This window comes from Oncorhynchus mykiss, chromosome 2, assembly GCF_013265735.2.
Source record: "Oncorhynchus mykiss isolate Arlee chromosome 2, USDA_OmykA_1.1, whole genome shotgun sequence".
NCBI lineage: Eukaryota > Metazoa > Chordata > Actinopteri > Salmoniformes > Salmonidae > Oncorhynchus > Oncorhynchus mykiss.
Genome location: NC_048566.1, coordinates 40,286,414 through 40,303,446, shown reverse-complemented (window position 1 = coordinate 40,303,446; position 17,033 = coordinate 40,286,414). Strand labels below are relative to the sequence as shown.

Sequence of the window (17,033 nt, the reverse complement as noted above, 5' to 3'; positions counted from 1 at the left end):
TCCAATGATACTGCTTACCCTGGGATCCAATGATATTGCTTACCCTGGGATCCGATGATTCTGTTGTTTTACTAGTGAAACAATGAGTACAGTGTTCAGTCTGGTTTAATAAGGTTGATGTCCGCACCTGCGCAGAAATTCAATTAGCACAATGAAAATCCACATAAAAATCTGTCATTTTAAACTAGAGATATCTGTTCACACAATACCGCATAACGACAAAGCAAAAAAAGGTTTTTAGAAATTTTCGCTAATTTATATAAAAACAAAAACTGAAATATCATATTTTCATAAGTATTCAGACCCTTTACGCAGTACTTTGTTGAAGCACCTTTGGCAGTGATTACAGCCTCAAGTCTTCTTGGGTATGACATTACAAGCTTGGCACACCTATATTCAGGGATTTTCTCACATTCTTTTCTGCAGATCCTCTCAAGCTCTGTCAGGTTGGAAGTGCAGTGTTGCTGCACAGCTATTTTCAGGTCTCTCCAGAGATGTTTGATCGGGTTCAAGTCCGGGCTCTGGCTGGGCCACTCAAGGACATTCAGAGACTTGTCCCAAAGCCACTCCTGCATTGTCTTGCTGTGTGCTTAAGGTTGTTGTCCTGTTGGAAGGTGAACCTTCGCCCCAGTCTGTGCCTGAGCGCTCTTGAGCAGGTTTTCATCAAGGATCTTTCTGTACTTTGCTCCATTCCTCTTTGCCTCGATTCTGACTAGTCTCCCAGTCTCTGCCGCTGAAAAACATCCCCACAGCATGATGCTGTGCCAAATTTCCTCCAGATGTGACGCTTGGCATTCAGGCCAAAGAGTTCAATCTTGGTTTTATCAGACCAGAGAATCTTGTTTCTTATAGTCTGAGAGTCTTTAGGTGTCTTTTGGCAAACTCCAAGTGGGCTGTCATGTGCCTTTTATTGAGGAGTGGCTACCGTCTGGCCACTACCATAAAAGCCTGATTGATGGAGTGCTGCAGAGATGGTTGTCCTTCTGGAATGTTCTCCCATCTCCACAGAGGAACTCTAGAGCTCTGTCAGAGGGACCATTGGATTCTTGGTCACCTCCCTGACCAAGGCCTCCCCCGATTGCTCAGATTGGCCAGGGGGCAGCTCTAGGAAGAGTCTTGGTGGTTCCACATTTTTTCCATTTAAGAATGTTGGAGGCCACTGTGTTCTTGGGAACCATCAATGCTGCAGACATGTTTTGGTACCCTTCCCCAGATCTGTGCCTTGACACAATTCTGTCTCTGAGCTCTACGGACAATTCCTTCGGCCTCATGGCTTGGTTTTTGCCCTGACATGCACTGTCAACTGTGGGACCTTATATAGACAGGTGTTTTTCTTTTCCAAATCATGTCCAATCAATTGAATTTAACACAGGTGGACTCCAATCAAGTTGTAGAAACATCGCAAGGATAATCAATGGAAACAGGATGCACCTGAGCTCAATTTCGAGTCTCATAGCAAATGGTCTGAATACTTATGTAAATAAGGTATTTCTGTTTTTTTATTTGTAATACATTTGCAAAAAATGGCGCTTTGTCATTATAGGGTTAGTATGTATATTGCTGAGGATTTAAAAAAAAATGTAATCAATTTTATAAGGGGTCTGAATACTTTCCGAAGGCCCTGTATATGTTGGTTGTTTTGCTTTATGACACCCACAGGCCTCGCAAGACTCCTGGTACCAGTCTAAAAAATGAATGGAAGTCTACAGTACGTGGACTGTTTAATGCCCTAAATGTGTGGTTAAATACATGTAAAATAATATATATCTCTCAGATATAGGAGAGACACTTCAGAACAAAACACTTCAGAACAAACTTCCTTTTGATATGTTTTTGGTACTATCTATTGTTTTTTTGTTTACCTTTATTTAACTAGGCAAGTCAGTTAAGAACAAATTCTTATTTACAATGACAGCCTACCCCAGCCAAACACTAACAAAGCTGGGCCGGCCAATTGTGCACCGCCCTATGGAACTCCCAATCACGGCCTGTTATGATACAGCCTGGAATCAAACCAGGGTCTGTAGTGACGCCTCTAGCACTGAGATGCAATGCCTTAGACGGCTGTGCCACTCGGGAGCCACTCGTTGTTCCATGTAGTGAATCTGTTATTCAACGCATTTGTATGGGCAGTGAGACCAAAAATAATTTTTCATCAAATTATTTTATATATATTTTTTATACTGCAAGGGGTCATAAAATTCTAAATCCAATAGCTAAATGATCCTTGGTATGACCTTCTTAGAACAATTCCATATAGCTTAGTAGAAACCCCCAGCCACTTTTTAAACATCATGGAATAATGGGCACTATTCTTCAGCCTGCAGTATGGTGTTTTGTAACATTGCAATTAGGGTAACAAAGTTACCGGTAATTTACCAACGTTACCAGAATCTCCAGTAACTTTGGTATTTAACAGAACATTTATGGAAATCTATTGTAACTTTGTTAATTTATACTTGAATAACAAAACAAACAAAAAAAATTCAAATATAGTATTAATTTGTTCTGTGTCCATGTTGTCCAAGGGTTTCTAGTAGATAGGCCATATGATTAAAGAGAAAATAGCCCAATTAATGAAGAAAGACACATTTTCAATTAACTCTTACAACACTACTGCCACCAGTTTGACGCCAAGACATTGACAACAAATACATTTTGTTGACATTGGCAATTTCCACGCAATTCCCATGAGCACCAACATGTGAAGTTCACAGGAGCATGTGAAATTGGGTTTCCAATGAAAGCGAAGAGTCTATATTTTTGAGAAATTAAGTCATATAAAGTACCAGTCAAAAGTTTGGACACGCCTACTCATTCAAGGGTTTTTCTTTATTTTACTATTTTTTACATTGTAGAATAGTAGTGAAGACATCAGAGCTCTGGAATTATGTATTAACCAACAGAGTGTCAAACAAATCAAAATATAATTTATATTTGAGATTCTTCAAAGTAGCCACTCTTTGCCTTGATGACAGTTTTGCACACTCTTGGCATTCTCTCAACCAGCTTCACCTGGAATGCTTTTCCAACAGTCTTGAAGGAGTTCCCACAAATGCTGAGCACATGTTGGCTGCTTTTCCTTCACTCTACCTTCCAACTCATCCCAAACCATCTCAATTTGGTTGAGATCGGGTGATTGTGGAGGCCAGGTCATCTGATGCAGCATTCCATCACTCTCCTTCTTAAATAGCCCGTACACAGCCTGGAGGTGTCATTGTCCTGTTGAAAAACAAATGATAGTCCCAATAAGCACACACCAGATGGGATGGCGTATTGCTGCAGAATGCTGTGGTAGCCATGCTGGTTAAGTGTGCCTTGAATTCTAAATACATCACCAACAGTGTCACCAGCAAAGCACCACAACACCTCCATGCTTCATGGTGGGAACCACACATGCAGAGATCATCCGTTCACCTACTCTGTGTCTCATAAAGACACGGCGGTTGGAACCCAAAATCTTATATTTGGACTCATCAGACCAAATTACAGATTCCCACCGGTCTAATGTCCATTGCTCGTGTTTCTTGGCCCAAGCAAGTCTCTTATTATTATTGGTGTCCTTTAGTAGTGGTTTATTTGCAGCAATTTGACCATGAAGGCCTGATTCACAGTCTTCTCTGAAAAGTTAATGTTGAGATGTGTCTGTTAGTTGAACTCTGTGAAGCATTTATTTGGGCTGCAATTTCTGAGGCTCATAACTCTAAAGAACTTATCCTCTGCAGCACAGGTAACTCCGGGTCTTCCTTTCCTGTGGTGGTTCTCATGAGAGCCAGTTTAATCATAGTGCTTGATGATTTTTGCGACTGCACTTGAAGAATCGTTCAATGTTCTTGACATTTTCCGGATTGACTGACCTTCATGTCTTAATGTAATGATGGACTGTCAGTTATCTTAACTTATGTGAAGCTGTTCTTGTCATAATATGGACTTGGTCTTTTTCCAAATAGGGCTATCTTCAGTATACCACCCCTACCTTGTCACAAAACAACTGATTGGCTCAAATGCAATAAGAAGGAAAGAAGTTAAATTGTGTTGGTTGTCTGTAGCTTATGCCTGCCCATACCATAACCCCACTGCCACCATGGGAAAGTCTGTTCACAGCTTTGACATCAGCAAACAGCTCGCCCACACAACTTTATACACAAGGTCTGTGGTTGTGAAGCAGGTTGGACGTACTGCCAAATTCTCTAATTTGGAGGTGGCTCATGGCAGAGAAATGTACATCCAATTCTCTGGCAACAGCTCTGGCGGACATTCCTGCACTCAGCATGCCAATTGCATGCCCTCTCAGAACTTGAGACATCTGTGGCATTGTGTTGTGTGATAAAACTGCACATTTTAGAGTGGTCTTTTACTGTCCCCAGCACAAGATGCACCTATTTAAGGATCATGCTGTTTAATCAGCTTCTTGATGTGCCACACCTGTCAGGTGGATTATCTTGGCAAATGAAACATTTTCACTAGCATGGATGTAAACAAATGTGTGCACATAATTTGAGAGAAAAAAATATTTTAGTGTCAATTGAACATTTCTGGGGTCTTTTATTTCATCTCATTAAACATGGGAGGAACACTTTACATGTTGCATTCTTATTTTTGTTCAGTGTACAAAATATTGTAGCAAACTTTAGGGCAGGGAAGTCAACCTGAGTTGCTAGCATTGCAGGCAAACACCCTACTCATCCGTCAAGAAGGCAAACAGCCCACAGATCGTACCAATAGGATTAACTCACTTGTAGAGAATTGTAACGTGGCTCAAATAGCGAGGATCAGCACAGTATTTTAATTCCTGTGCAATTAATACTGTGTAATCAGTGGCCCTAACTGATTTGAATAAGAAACATAATTCACCATGTCCAATTCCATTTAATTCAAAGCCTGTGTATGAATCGTATCCTATCTGCATGCTTAGCCTTCTAAAGCAATAGAGTACATTGCCGCAGCTTATGTGTTGCCCGATATACCTCGTTTTACAACAAAATACATTTTCTTCACAAACTCACAAGGGCAGCAACCACTCTATCGCATACTTCGAACGAACGTGTCTCGTGACACAGATGTTACAGTAACGTGTGCGGGCATGCTCGGGACTTTTGCCCACATTTCTCTGCGTTGCATCAACATTCCGCCCCACCCCGAAGAAACAACCATCACTGTACGTAAAACAGGAAGCAAACGAGCCGTACATGTTTACGAAGAAGGTGAAAACAACGCCGAACCGTGGAAGATAAAACGTTATGGTCCACGAAAAGAGAAACGTCACATCAAAATCACAGCCTCTTATGGTGGATGCATTTGATTCGATCTAAACGGAGAAGGGTATGTAAAAGACAGCCGAAAAATAAACTCAAATGATAGTAAATTGTGGTTGTAGCAGCGCCCGTCCATGTGACTGATACATTGCAGCTCTGTTGACAGCTGTTTTGTTGCGCGGCATCAACCGATTTAGTATACATGTATGTTGTCTTTAGCCTATAAGAGCTCGTTAAGTTTCGACCTGCATAAGAATGTCGAGGAATGTCGTGTTATGCATGAATTAAGTTGAATGTTTGACAAAGCGACACATCATGCCTATTGTCAATACGAATATTTCCATAGCCTCACATAAGGCCTACAGAACAAAATGGGCTAGACTGTCACTGTCTGTCGAATATCACGTTTTCCTCCAAGCAGTGCTCACACCAACTCTCAGTTGAATGTTATGCTAGGACTAGGCATCTTGGCCAGAACTATCTCATATTGGAATTGATGGAGAGAGCAGCCCACTCTGCGTAAAACAATACAAATATAAACAGGTCGCTGAGGAAGATGTAAACAATACTAACACCATATAACCTACCTGTAGTCCACAATGAGATGCACTGTCTGGACCTGCTGTGTTATAATCGAAAGCCTATTTTATTCTAGTTGGTGAGAGGTTAGTCACCTAACCAGGCTATTGTGGATCAGAAGAAAACACTTGACCCCAAAGCCATCCTCTCTTGATGTGCTGAGTTCTATAAATAAAAACACTTGCACAGGAGTGGGTTCAAACTGGCTACAGATGGGCGCACAGTGCACTTTTGGGACTATTTCCAAAATATATTTCAAATACTATTTGAGGCCAGGTCTAAACTGACAGATTTATGTCATCGACATGTATCATCTTCTATGTGCTGTTTTCAAAGAAGGCATCTGGTAGTAGCAAATTAACAAAACACTAACCCCCAACTTAATCGGGAAAACAAGGAATCTGTAAGATCAATGTATTGTGCTCAATGTACGTTGCACACTCTGTTGTAGTTTTGAACAGAATCGACAGGAAAGTGATAGTTCTAGATTTTCTACTGAATTACAAGGCTATTGGAAGAGATTCCATAATATATTAGAGGTGTTGACTCAGTCAGACACAAATGCTCAGCTGTTTGTTTAACAGTCACATGTCTTGGCGCTTTAACTTTCCTTCATTTGCCTTTCGCAAAGCACCCCTTCTTGCACCTGACACACTGCGTGAACACGGTTTTGAGTGTGTATTGGCAATCAATCAAATGTATTTATAAAGCCCTTTATATTGGCTATAACCCTCAGCTTGTGCTGATATAAGTTGGGGTGTTTTGTGACTATTCATAGTACTTTGGTTTGCTGCTGTAGAGACCCAGGGGAATGCCGTTGATACACAGGAAACCAGCTCAACAGTAGTCTTCTAGTTATTTCCACAAGCTGGTCCATATTAGACATGCATATATCGGGGAATGAAGTAGCTTACAGATGAAATGAAAGACTTGAAATGTGTGTTAATGTGTGTGTGTTTGTTGTCCTGTGTGGGAAAGAACACGGAAGTGTATTTGTGTGTGTGTATGTTAGAGAGACTCCTGTTTGCATGTCTAATGTGTATGCGTATGTGTCTGCATGTGCATGCCTGTGCAAGTAGATGAATCACCAAGGTAACTTCTGTTCTCCCACTCTCACCAACTTCCTCCCTTCTGTCTATCTCACTTCCTCTCATGTTTGCACCAGTTGGTGTTGCTTTCGGGCAGGTTGATTCATATCACCTTGAACTTCGTCACGTGAAGCAAGAGAGTTTTCTAAAGGCGTGGTGCAATCAGACTGCATGGTGCAACCAGACTGTTTGTGCTCCCAGAAAGCCACGATGATGACGGCATAGTCGTCTGATGTGTTGAGTTCACACAGCGTGGTAGGCCTGTGCGTAGCGTCGACAACATGCAGTAGATGTTATGGACCAGAGAAGAACTGCCCAAAACTTCCAACTGTAAAAGACACAGCTGTCCGCATCAATGATTCAGTGCTGACGGAATGGGCCCAAAGCAAAGCTTGGTTCTGCCACTAATGATGGGCTTGCTGTGTCAAACATGACCACAGTGATGCTGCAATGGGGTCTATACTGGCATTTCTGCTAATCTTGGACCGTGGAGCGACCATGGTGTTTAATGGTCATCCTTTCTGTGAACTTCTAAAATGACAAAAACGTCTTGAAGCCCAGTGAACAGGGGAGTAGGACAGTGCCTTGCCCACAAACATGACATTCAAAACACTCACACAGGCATTCAAACACTCCCAAATCTCTCTTCCCAGAGCTTGAGGGAGCAGTGGGTAGAGAGCAAAGGAAGGATGGAGAGATATTTAAACAATATCCTTTCTCTTCCCAGAGATTGAGAGATATAAGTATAGAGGGAAAATGAAGAAGTGAAAGGGGAGAACATAAATTGATAGGGATAGAGAAACCTGAGCCTCTCTTCCTAGTAAAGTTTTCTTCCATCCAACTCTGTGTCCAGGTTCATGTTCACTAGACACTAAACGCAATAAAAATGTACTGAAACAAGGAAGGGATAACATGGACTTGGACAAACATGGACAAAAAAAAGTTGTTTTCTGTTGCAAAAAAACGTTATCTTGTGTGCCCTCACGAACATGACCCTGATTGCTGTACACCAGATGCTCTCTCCAAGGACAGTAGTTGACCTCTGACTAGAGGTCGACCGATTCATCGGAATGTCCGATTAATTAGGGACGATTTCAAGTTTTCATAACAATCGGAAATCGGTATTTTTGGATGACGTTTTTGCAGAATTATTATTATTATTATTATTATTATTATTATTATTATTATTATATATATATATTTTTTACACCTTTATTTATCTTGGCAAGTCAGTTAAGAACACATTCTTATTTTCAATGACGGCCTAGAAACGGTGGGTTGACTGCCTTGTTCAGGGGCAGAACGATTTTTACCTTGTCAGCTCTGGGATTCAATCTTGCAACCTTACGGTTAACTAGTCCAACGCTCTAACAACCTGCCTCTCAATGCACTCCATGAGGAGCCTGCCTGTTACACGAATGCAGTAGAATCCAAGTTAAGTTGCTAGCTAACATTGAACATATTTTATAAAAAACAATCAATCATAATCACTAGTTAACTACACATGGTTGATGATATTACTAGTTTATATAGCGTGTCCTGCGTGCGTGAGTCTTCAATATTCCCAGGTAATACGTTTTAGGTTGTAGTAATTATAGGAATTATAGGACTATTTCCCTCTATACCATTTGTATTTCATTAACCTTTGACTATTGGATGTTCTTATAGGCACTTTAGTATTGTCAGTGTAACAGTATAGCTTCCGTCCCTCTCCTCACTCCTCCCTGGGCTCGAACCAGCAACACAACGACAACAGCCGCCATCGAAGCAGCGTTACCCATGCAGAGCAAGGGGAACAACTACTAGAAGGCCCAGAGCGAGTGACGTTTGAAACGATATTAGTGCGCGCGAGCCATTTCACTTCGGTTACACCAGCCTCATCTCGGGAGTTGATAGGCTTGAAGTCATAAACAGCGCAATGCTTGACGCACAACGAAAAGCTGCTGGCAAAATGCACGAAAGTGCTGATTGAATGAATATTTACACGCCTGCTTCTGCCTACCATCGCTCAGTCAGATACTTGTATGCTTGTATATTCCGTCAATTTATATGCAACGCAGGACACGCTAGATAATATCTAGTAATATCATCAACCATGTGTAGTTAACTAGTGATTATGATTGATTGTTTTTTATAAGATAAGTTTAATGCTAGCTAGCAACTTACCTTGGCTTACTGCATTCGCGTAACAGGCAGTCAGTCTCCTTGTGGAGTGCAACGAGAGAGAGGCAGGTCGTTATTGCGTTGGACTTTTTAACTGTAAGGTTGCAAGATTGGATCCCCCGAGCTGACAATGTGAAAATCTGTCGTTCTGCCCCTGAACGAGGCAGTTAACCCACCCTTCCTAGGCCGTCATTGAAAATAAGAATGTGTTCTTAACTGACTTACTTAGTTAAATAAAGGTATAATTTTTTTTTTTTTTAATCGGCAAATCGGCACCCAAAAGATTTCCGATTTGTTATGAAAACTTGAAATCGGCCCTAATTAATCGGCCATTCCGATTAATCGGTCGACCTCTAGTATTATATTAAGTTAAATTAAGTGTTCATTGAGTATTGTTGTAATTGGCATTACTTTTTTGGTCCTCCAATAATCGGTATCGGCGTTGAAAAATAATAATCGGTCGACCTCTACCTCTGACCCTGGCTCTAGTGTCACTACCAGGGACTTAGTATCACTGAGTATCTCCAAGTGGGTTACATAAGCCCTTGGGCAACCAAGGGCACCTGGAGGGTTAAATGAAGCACTTGTCCACCATCCACAAGGATGTCTGTATATTATCTCATTTTCCATGGATACATACACACCAGCCCCACACGTTCCTGGCACATATGGATCCATTATCTGATATAATGACAGGAAGTGTGTGTGTGTGAGAGACCGAGATGATGACTGAGTGTATTGGTCTGCATTCAGCACCATGGAGAGGGCAGTGTTTCTCGCCCCTACTAAGACCACACACAGCTGGGAGATGCTACTGGCACTCCTTCTGGGAGTTTATCATTGTGGCTAGTTAACACTGATGATATGAGGACTTAGAGGGAGCGAGTCATGGGACACTTATACCCTGATATCTTAAAATGATATCTTAGTCTCATGGAAAAACTGCTCAGCACCACTGTGAATTGTTTGCTTGTCTTTCCCAATCTCCGGGGCTAACTCCAAATTGTGTCTACTTCACTCAGTGTGCTCGCTGACCTTGTGTTTGGTACAGTGACCAGAATAATGTGTCAAAGAGGAGGATTCCCATGCAGGCTAAATAGAAACTCAAATGTTTAGAATACCATTTTAGGTTTGTTGTTCTCTGAGCCTGTAAAGTGTATACACCCGATGATGTGAACAAGAATATGTGTTCGTTCTGTCAAACTTGAGAAGTGTATCGCATTGTGTCTTGGATTTATTGTGCCCGCTGTTTGTATTACAGGGTAATCCATAGTTCCTTCTGTCAGCAATCATAAATAGCTGTTTATCCCTAAAGGGCAATTTATGTTGCAGGAAAGTGATATCTGTTTCAGTCTCGCAGGTTGGGAAGCAGAATAAATGAATACTTATTTATCCATTTCTCACTGTAGAGAAGGAAGATAGCTTTTTCTGTTGATACTTAAAACCATCACTCTCGGATGGAGATATGGAGGTATGGCTCATGAATTGAGCTGTGATGCCTTTTATCTCCAAGTTGGTACATGTTAAAAATGATGGGCTCTCCTCTCTTACGCTATGGGTGAGCAGTCATTTACATCCTCCCTGGATAGAGCATGAATATAATTTAAACAAACCCCCAGTTTCTTATGGGACTAGTATTACATAAATAAAAACATTAACTACTAGCTATAAAACAAAATACCAGCTGACAGTAGATGGGCAACCAAGTCAGAAGGCAGTATGTTGATATGAGGGAAAGTGTATGGGGTATTTTGTAATGAATTAAGCCTCTCAGCCAGACCAAATCAATATATTTATATTTGATTTTCACAGTATTTGAGTCTCATGGTCCTAGGTAACAGACAGCAGCAGAGCAATCACACAAGCAGAAGTTAGTCAGAGGGAATATAGATAATTGCTCATATGCATTGATGTGCTGCAGTACTGGGAGTGCTGGCCTATGTGAGGAAGGTTGTCCTATAATTAGCATGCCTCCCTGGTGCTGTATCTCCCATACAACCTTCAAATAGAATAGGCAAGGTTCATATCCCCAGAGGGGTGTGTGTGAGAGTGTGTGTGAGTAAGACCTATATGGTTCTCCCTTATCATTCTCATCCACTGTCTCTCAGTCTCTGTATGTTCTCTTCCCCTGCCTGTAGTCTACCCCCCCCCCCCCCCCCCCCCCAATTGATTTGCAAAGTGTTTGAGTCATAGAATCTTATAGAGGCCTATGTGCAAAAAGGCAAGGAACGGAGCTTCTTTTGTTGGATTGGAGGCGGCTGTGTAGAAGTTTAATTACAGCATGGATTTTTCTTTCAGTTTTCTGCAACGCCCATGGTATGCAAGTCCTCGCAGGCTCCAGCTGTGGTTATGTAATATTTTTTTTGTGAGGGGAAACCTCATCTCATCTGTATCCTCTCACCACTCTTTGTGACATAGATATTCACTGAATGTTATTTTGGTTTCCCAGAGTCTTGCGGATAATACGTTCAAAGTTTCTCACACTCACAACCTTGGGAAGAATGTTAACACATTGTCAGTGTGGTTACTGGAAAAGTGGTCTTGTTCACAGGCAAAGCCATGAACACATTTGAAATCTTTCTAGTCTGGAGAAAGATGGCAAAGCGTATTGAAGGGTCGGCGTCTTACTTTGGTTTGCTAGTCTTTGTCAATTCGTTTTCCGCTTTCACGTATTCATCTAGCCTAGTTGTTTGTTTTTCTTGGTTATACAGTGGGGCAAAAAAATATTTAGTCAGCCACCAATTGTGCAAGTTCTCCCACTTAAAAAGATGAGAGAGGCCTGTAATTTATCATAGCTACACTTCAACTATGACAGACAAAATGAGAAGAAAAAAAATCCAGAAAATCACATTGTAGGATTTTTTATGAATTTATTTGCAAATTATGGTGGAAAATAAGTATTTGGTAAATAACAAAAGTTTATCTCAATACTTTGTTTATATACCCTTTGTTGGCAATGACGGAGGTCAAACGTTTTCTGTAAGTTTTCACACACTGTTGGTGGTATTTTGGCCCATTCCTCCATGCAGATCTCCTCTAGAGCAGTGATGTTTTGGGGCTGTGACTGGGCAACACAGACTTTCAACTCCCTCCAAAGATTTTCTATGGGGTTGAGATCTGGAGACTGGCTAGGCCACTCCAGGACCTTGAAATGCTTCTTACGAAGCCACTCCTTCGTTGCCCGGGCGGTGTGTTTGGGATCATTGTCATGCTGAAAGACCCAGCCACGATTCATCTTCAATGACCTTGCTGATGGAAGGAGGTTTTCACTCAATGTCACATTACATGGCCCCATTCATTCTTTCGTTTACATGGTACAGTCGTCCTGGTCCCTTTGTAGAAAAACAGCCCCCAAAGCATGATGTTTCCACCCCCATGCTTCACAGTAGGTATGGTGTTCTTTGGATGCAACTCAGCATTCTTTGTCCTCCAAACACGACGAGTTGAGTTTTTACCAAAAAGTTATATTTTGGTGTCATATGGTCAGATGAAATTCTCCCAATCTTCTTCTTGATCATCCAAATGCTCTCCAGCAAACTTCAGACGGGCCTGGACATGTACTGGCTTAAGCAGGGGGACACATCTGGCACTGCAGGATTTGAGTCCCTGGCGGCGTAGTGTGTTACTGATGGTAGGCTTTGGTACTTTGGTCCCAGCTCTCTGCAGGTCATTCACTAGGTCCCCCGGTGTGGTTCTGGGATTTTTGCTCACCGTTCTTGTGATCATTTTGACCCCATGGGGTGAGATCTTGCGTGGAGCCCCAGATCGAGGGCGATCATAGTGGAGTTTGGAGTGTGACTGTTTGAGGTTGTGGACAGGTGTCTTTTATACTGATAACAAGTTTAAACAGGTGCCATTAATACAGGTAACGAGTGGAGGACAGAGGAGCCTCTTAAAGAAAAAGTTACAGGTCTGTGAGAGCCAGAAATCTTGCTTGTTTGTAGGTGACCAAATACTTATTTTCCACCATAATTTGCAAATTAATTCATAAAAAATCCTACAATGTGATTTTCTGGATTTTTTTTCCTTCTCATTTTGTCTGTCATAGTTGAAGTGTACCTATGATGAAAATTACAGGCCTCATCTTTTTAAGTGGGAGAGCTTGCACAATTGGTTGCTGACTAAATACTTTTTTGCCCCACTGTAGCTCCTGAAGTACGTAACCATGCTTACATGATTGAGCCCTCTCAAACCAGAGAATGTTGCTTTAAGAAAGGATTAGAACTTGTTTCAGGACCTTGCTCCATAAGAGAGTTGAGCTACCCAAAGCTTAGGCGATATGGCAGTTGTACAAATTATGTCATTTTCTGTTAGTACCAGTAAATTAATTCCCAAAGCATTCCGTTTTGTAGTTAGCTGATGTCGTGGCTGTGCGTGACTACCATAGTTCTTAGGAATCAGAAAAGACCATGCTCATGTGTTTGGGAGCCTACTGTAAACGAGCCTACTTGCCAACTATTGTGATGATATATTTTTCGCCCTTTTAAAGGGACAGGGGAACGATCACCTGGCTACTACTCTGATGTGCTAAGACCTCTTTTTGTTTTGAAGGGAAAAGTTGAATTCACAGAGCAACTCTCATACACTCCTTTCTTTGCTTTCAGCAGTCTTCCATAAAGGTCCGTAGCAACAAAGCTGGAGTTTTTGGCTCTGGATCTGAAAGACATATTTCATTTGAATGCCTATCAAGATGCTGCTTTGTTCTCTGTTTATAATCTTAAGCCATATGCAGTAATATACTGTGTGAGACGTCAAGGGCTACATTTGGCCTCTACACAAATGCACTAATTTGCTCTATACTGTACATGCTGTAGGTAATACTCACTATATTGTGGAGGTAATCATTCTGAGACTGTACATGCTGTAGGTAATACTCACTATATTGTGGAGGTAATCATTCTGAGACTGTACATGCTGTAGGTAATACTCACTATATTGCGGAGGTAATCATCCTGAGACGTACATGCTGTAGGTAATACTCACTATATTGCGGAGGTAATCATCCTGAGACTACATGCTGTAGGTAATACTCACTATATTGTGGAGGTAATCATCCTGAGACTTACATGCTGTAGGTAATACTCACTATATTGTGGAGGTAATCATCCTGAGACTGTACATGCTGTAGGTAATACTCACTATATTGTGGAGGTAATCATCCTGAGACTTACATGCTGTAGGTAATACTCACTATATTGTGGAGGTAATCATCCTGAGACTGTACATGCTGTAGGTAATACTCACTATATTGTGGAGGTAATCATCCTGAGACCGTACATGCTGTAGGTAATACTCACTATATTGCGGAGGTAATCATCCTGAGACTTACACGCTGTAGGTAATACTCACTATTGTGGAGGTAATCATCCTGAGACTCTACATGCTGTAGGTAATACTCACTATATTGCGGAGGTAGTCATCTTGTAACTTTATTTTATGATGTCCATGAGAAAAGGTTGTTCCCGCATCTTACTTTAAACTCACATTTAAAATCACATCCGCTACGCGGTAATCGTCACAGAAAAGTTATTAGGTTGTTGCCGCTGCAATCTTGCAAATATTAAAGGGGCAGTCTGCAGTTCAAATAATAATAAGGCTTCTCTCCCCCACTGTTTTGGGAAAAAGCTGAAGGATGGTGCTGGAGAAAAGTAACCTCTCAAATTCATAGACAGAGCTCTGGTTTCAAGGACCAACCATCCATTTTAATAAAATAGATACTTGTTATGAGGCTGTACAGTGTTTGTTTACGTTTACAAACATTGTAGTAAAACAAGCTTATATTTTGCGTTCTGATGCGGTATGACAGTTGAACTAAGCTCATTAGGTATTTTTAAGTTATTTTCTTCAATAATCAAGGAGTATACTATATATAATTAATGTAAAAGTCCCAAAATTGCTACATCAATCATAGATTGCCCCTTAGGTAGGCCTATTTCTAGTGAGACCCATGCATTTATGCAGAGGTAAAATCAAATCAAATTTATTTATAGAGCCCTTCGTACATCAGCTGATATCTCAAAGTGCTGTACAGAAACCCAGCCTAAAACCCCAAACAGCAAGCAATGCAGGTGTAGAAGCACGGTGGCTAGGAAAAACTCCCTAGAAAGGCCAAAACCTAGGAAGAAACCTAGAGAGGAACCAGGCTATGTGGGGTGGCCAGTCTTCTTCTGGCTGTGCCGGGTGGAGATTCTAAATCAAATCAAATCAAATTTTATTTGTCACATACACATGGTTAGCAGATGTTAATGCGAGTGTAGCGAAATGCTTGTGCTTCTAGTTCCGACAATGCAGTAATAACCAACAAGTAATCTAACTAACAATTCCAAAACTACTGTCTTATACACAGTGTAAGGGGATAAAGAATATGTACATAAGGATATATGAATGAGTGATGGTACAGAGCAGCATAGGCAAGATACAGTAGATGGTATCGAGTACAGTATATACATATGAGATGAGTATGTAAACAAAGTGGCATAGTTAAAGTGGCTAGTGATACATGTATTACATAAGGATGCAGTCGATGATATAGAGTACAGTATATACGTATGCATATGAGATTAATAATGTAGGGTAAGTAACATTATATAAAGTAGCATTGTTTAAAGTGGCTAGTGATATATTTACATAATTTCCCATCAATTCCCATTATTAAAGTGGCTGGAGTTGAGTCAGTGTCAGTGTCAGTGTGTTGGCAGCAGCCACTCAATGTTAGTGGTGGCTGTTTAACAGTCTGATGGCCTTGAGATAGAAGCTGTTTTTCAGTCTCTCGGTCCCAGCTTTGATGCACCTGTACTGACCTAACAGAACATGGCCAAGATGTTCAAATGTTCAAAAATGACCAGCATGGTCGAATAATAATAAGGCAGAACAGTTGAAACTGGAGCAGCAGCACGGTCAGGTGGACTGGGGACAGCAAGGAGTCATCATGTCAGGTAGTCCTGGGGCATGGTCCTAGGGCTCAGGTCCTCCGAGAGAGAGAAAGAAAGAGAGAATTAGAGAGAGCATATGTGGGGTGGCCAGTCCTCTTCTGGCTGTGCCGGGTGGAGATTATAACAGAACATGGCCAAGATGTTCAAATGTTCATAAATTACCAGCATGGTCGAATAATAATAAGGCATAACAGTTGAAACTGGAGCAGCAGCACGGCCAGGTGGACTGGGGACAGCAAGGAGTCATCATGTCAGGTAGTCCTGGGGCATGGACCTCCGAGAGAGAGAAAGAAAGAGAGAAGGAGAGAATTAGAGAACGCACACTTAGATTCAAAATAAAGCCTGTTTCCCCCCTACTGTGAATGCTAAAGCTTATTGAAACAGCTCCCTATTACAGCATGATATCAGGTCCCATTTGAAGCCCCATGTGACATAAAATATAACCATCTCACCTCTCGTACTGTAAAGGCTACTGTCACACCTAATTAGGGCCGAGTTCAGTCCCAACAAAAGACAATAACAAAACACGCTCATTCTTTCTCATTATTTCATTGTCCAAAAGTATCCTTCAGTTGTTAGGAACAGTGTATAGTCCTGTGCAAACCCCCTTGGGTAACAGGCCCTGAGATTTGGGATATATTCAAATGCTATATCAAGCATAGTTTGGGCACCACGCTGAGTGCTTTAAAAAAAAAAAATCATGATCTCACTCTCTGAGACACTGGAAGTGTATTATCTGAATTTGAAATGTACGGTAAACAGCGCTCCGCTGCTGCCAGAACAATGAGAAGTTTCATCAGCCGCACAGTCTATGGCTTTGTCTCCATTTCCAGACTGTTCTGCTCAATGTTTCATGTGGTTATTTGCTTCGGGCATGAGGAAGGATGTGTTCTTTTCAGATATTGACCTTTTGTTAAGGTAAAGATAAGATTGGGACATTGATGCGGGGTTAATCCTTCATTACCTTGTCAATTGGATCGATGTTATTATAGGACACATCCAATTGATTTAATTCT

At 41.3% G+C, this 17,033-nt stretch overlaps 1 protein-coding gene across 10 annotated transcripts in view; it reads left to right on the top strand.

Annotated features, from left to right (window-relative positions):
- Window positions 1-5,113: 5,113 nt before the first annotated feature.
- LOC110489653 (myelin basic protein) overlaps window positions 5,114-17,033 on the top strand; it is a 73,261-nt gene continuing 61,341 nt past the window's right edge. For 4 of the 10 annotated variants that reach the window (XR_005036688.1, XR_005036687.1, XR_005036686.1 and 1 more), the window contains exon 1: window positions 5,114-5,322. The gene's annotated coding sequence lies outside the window, so the exon portion shown is untranslated. The remainder of the gene's footprint in view (window positions 5,323-17,033) is intronic. The other 6 variants (XM_036948279.1, XM_036948273.1, XM_036948297.1 and 3 more) reach the window with 4 other exon arrangements.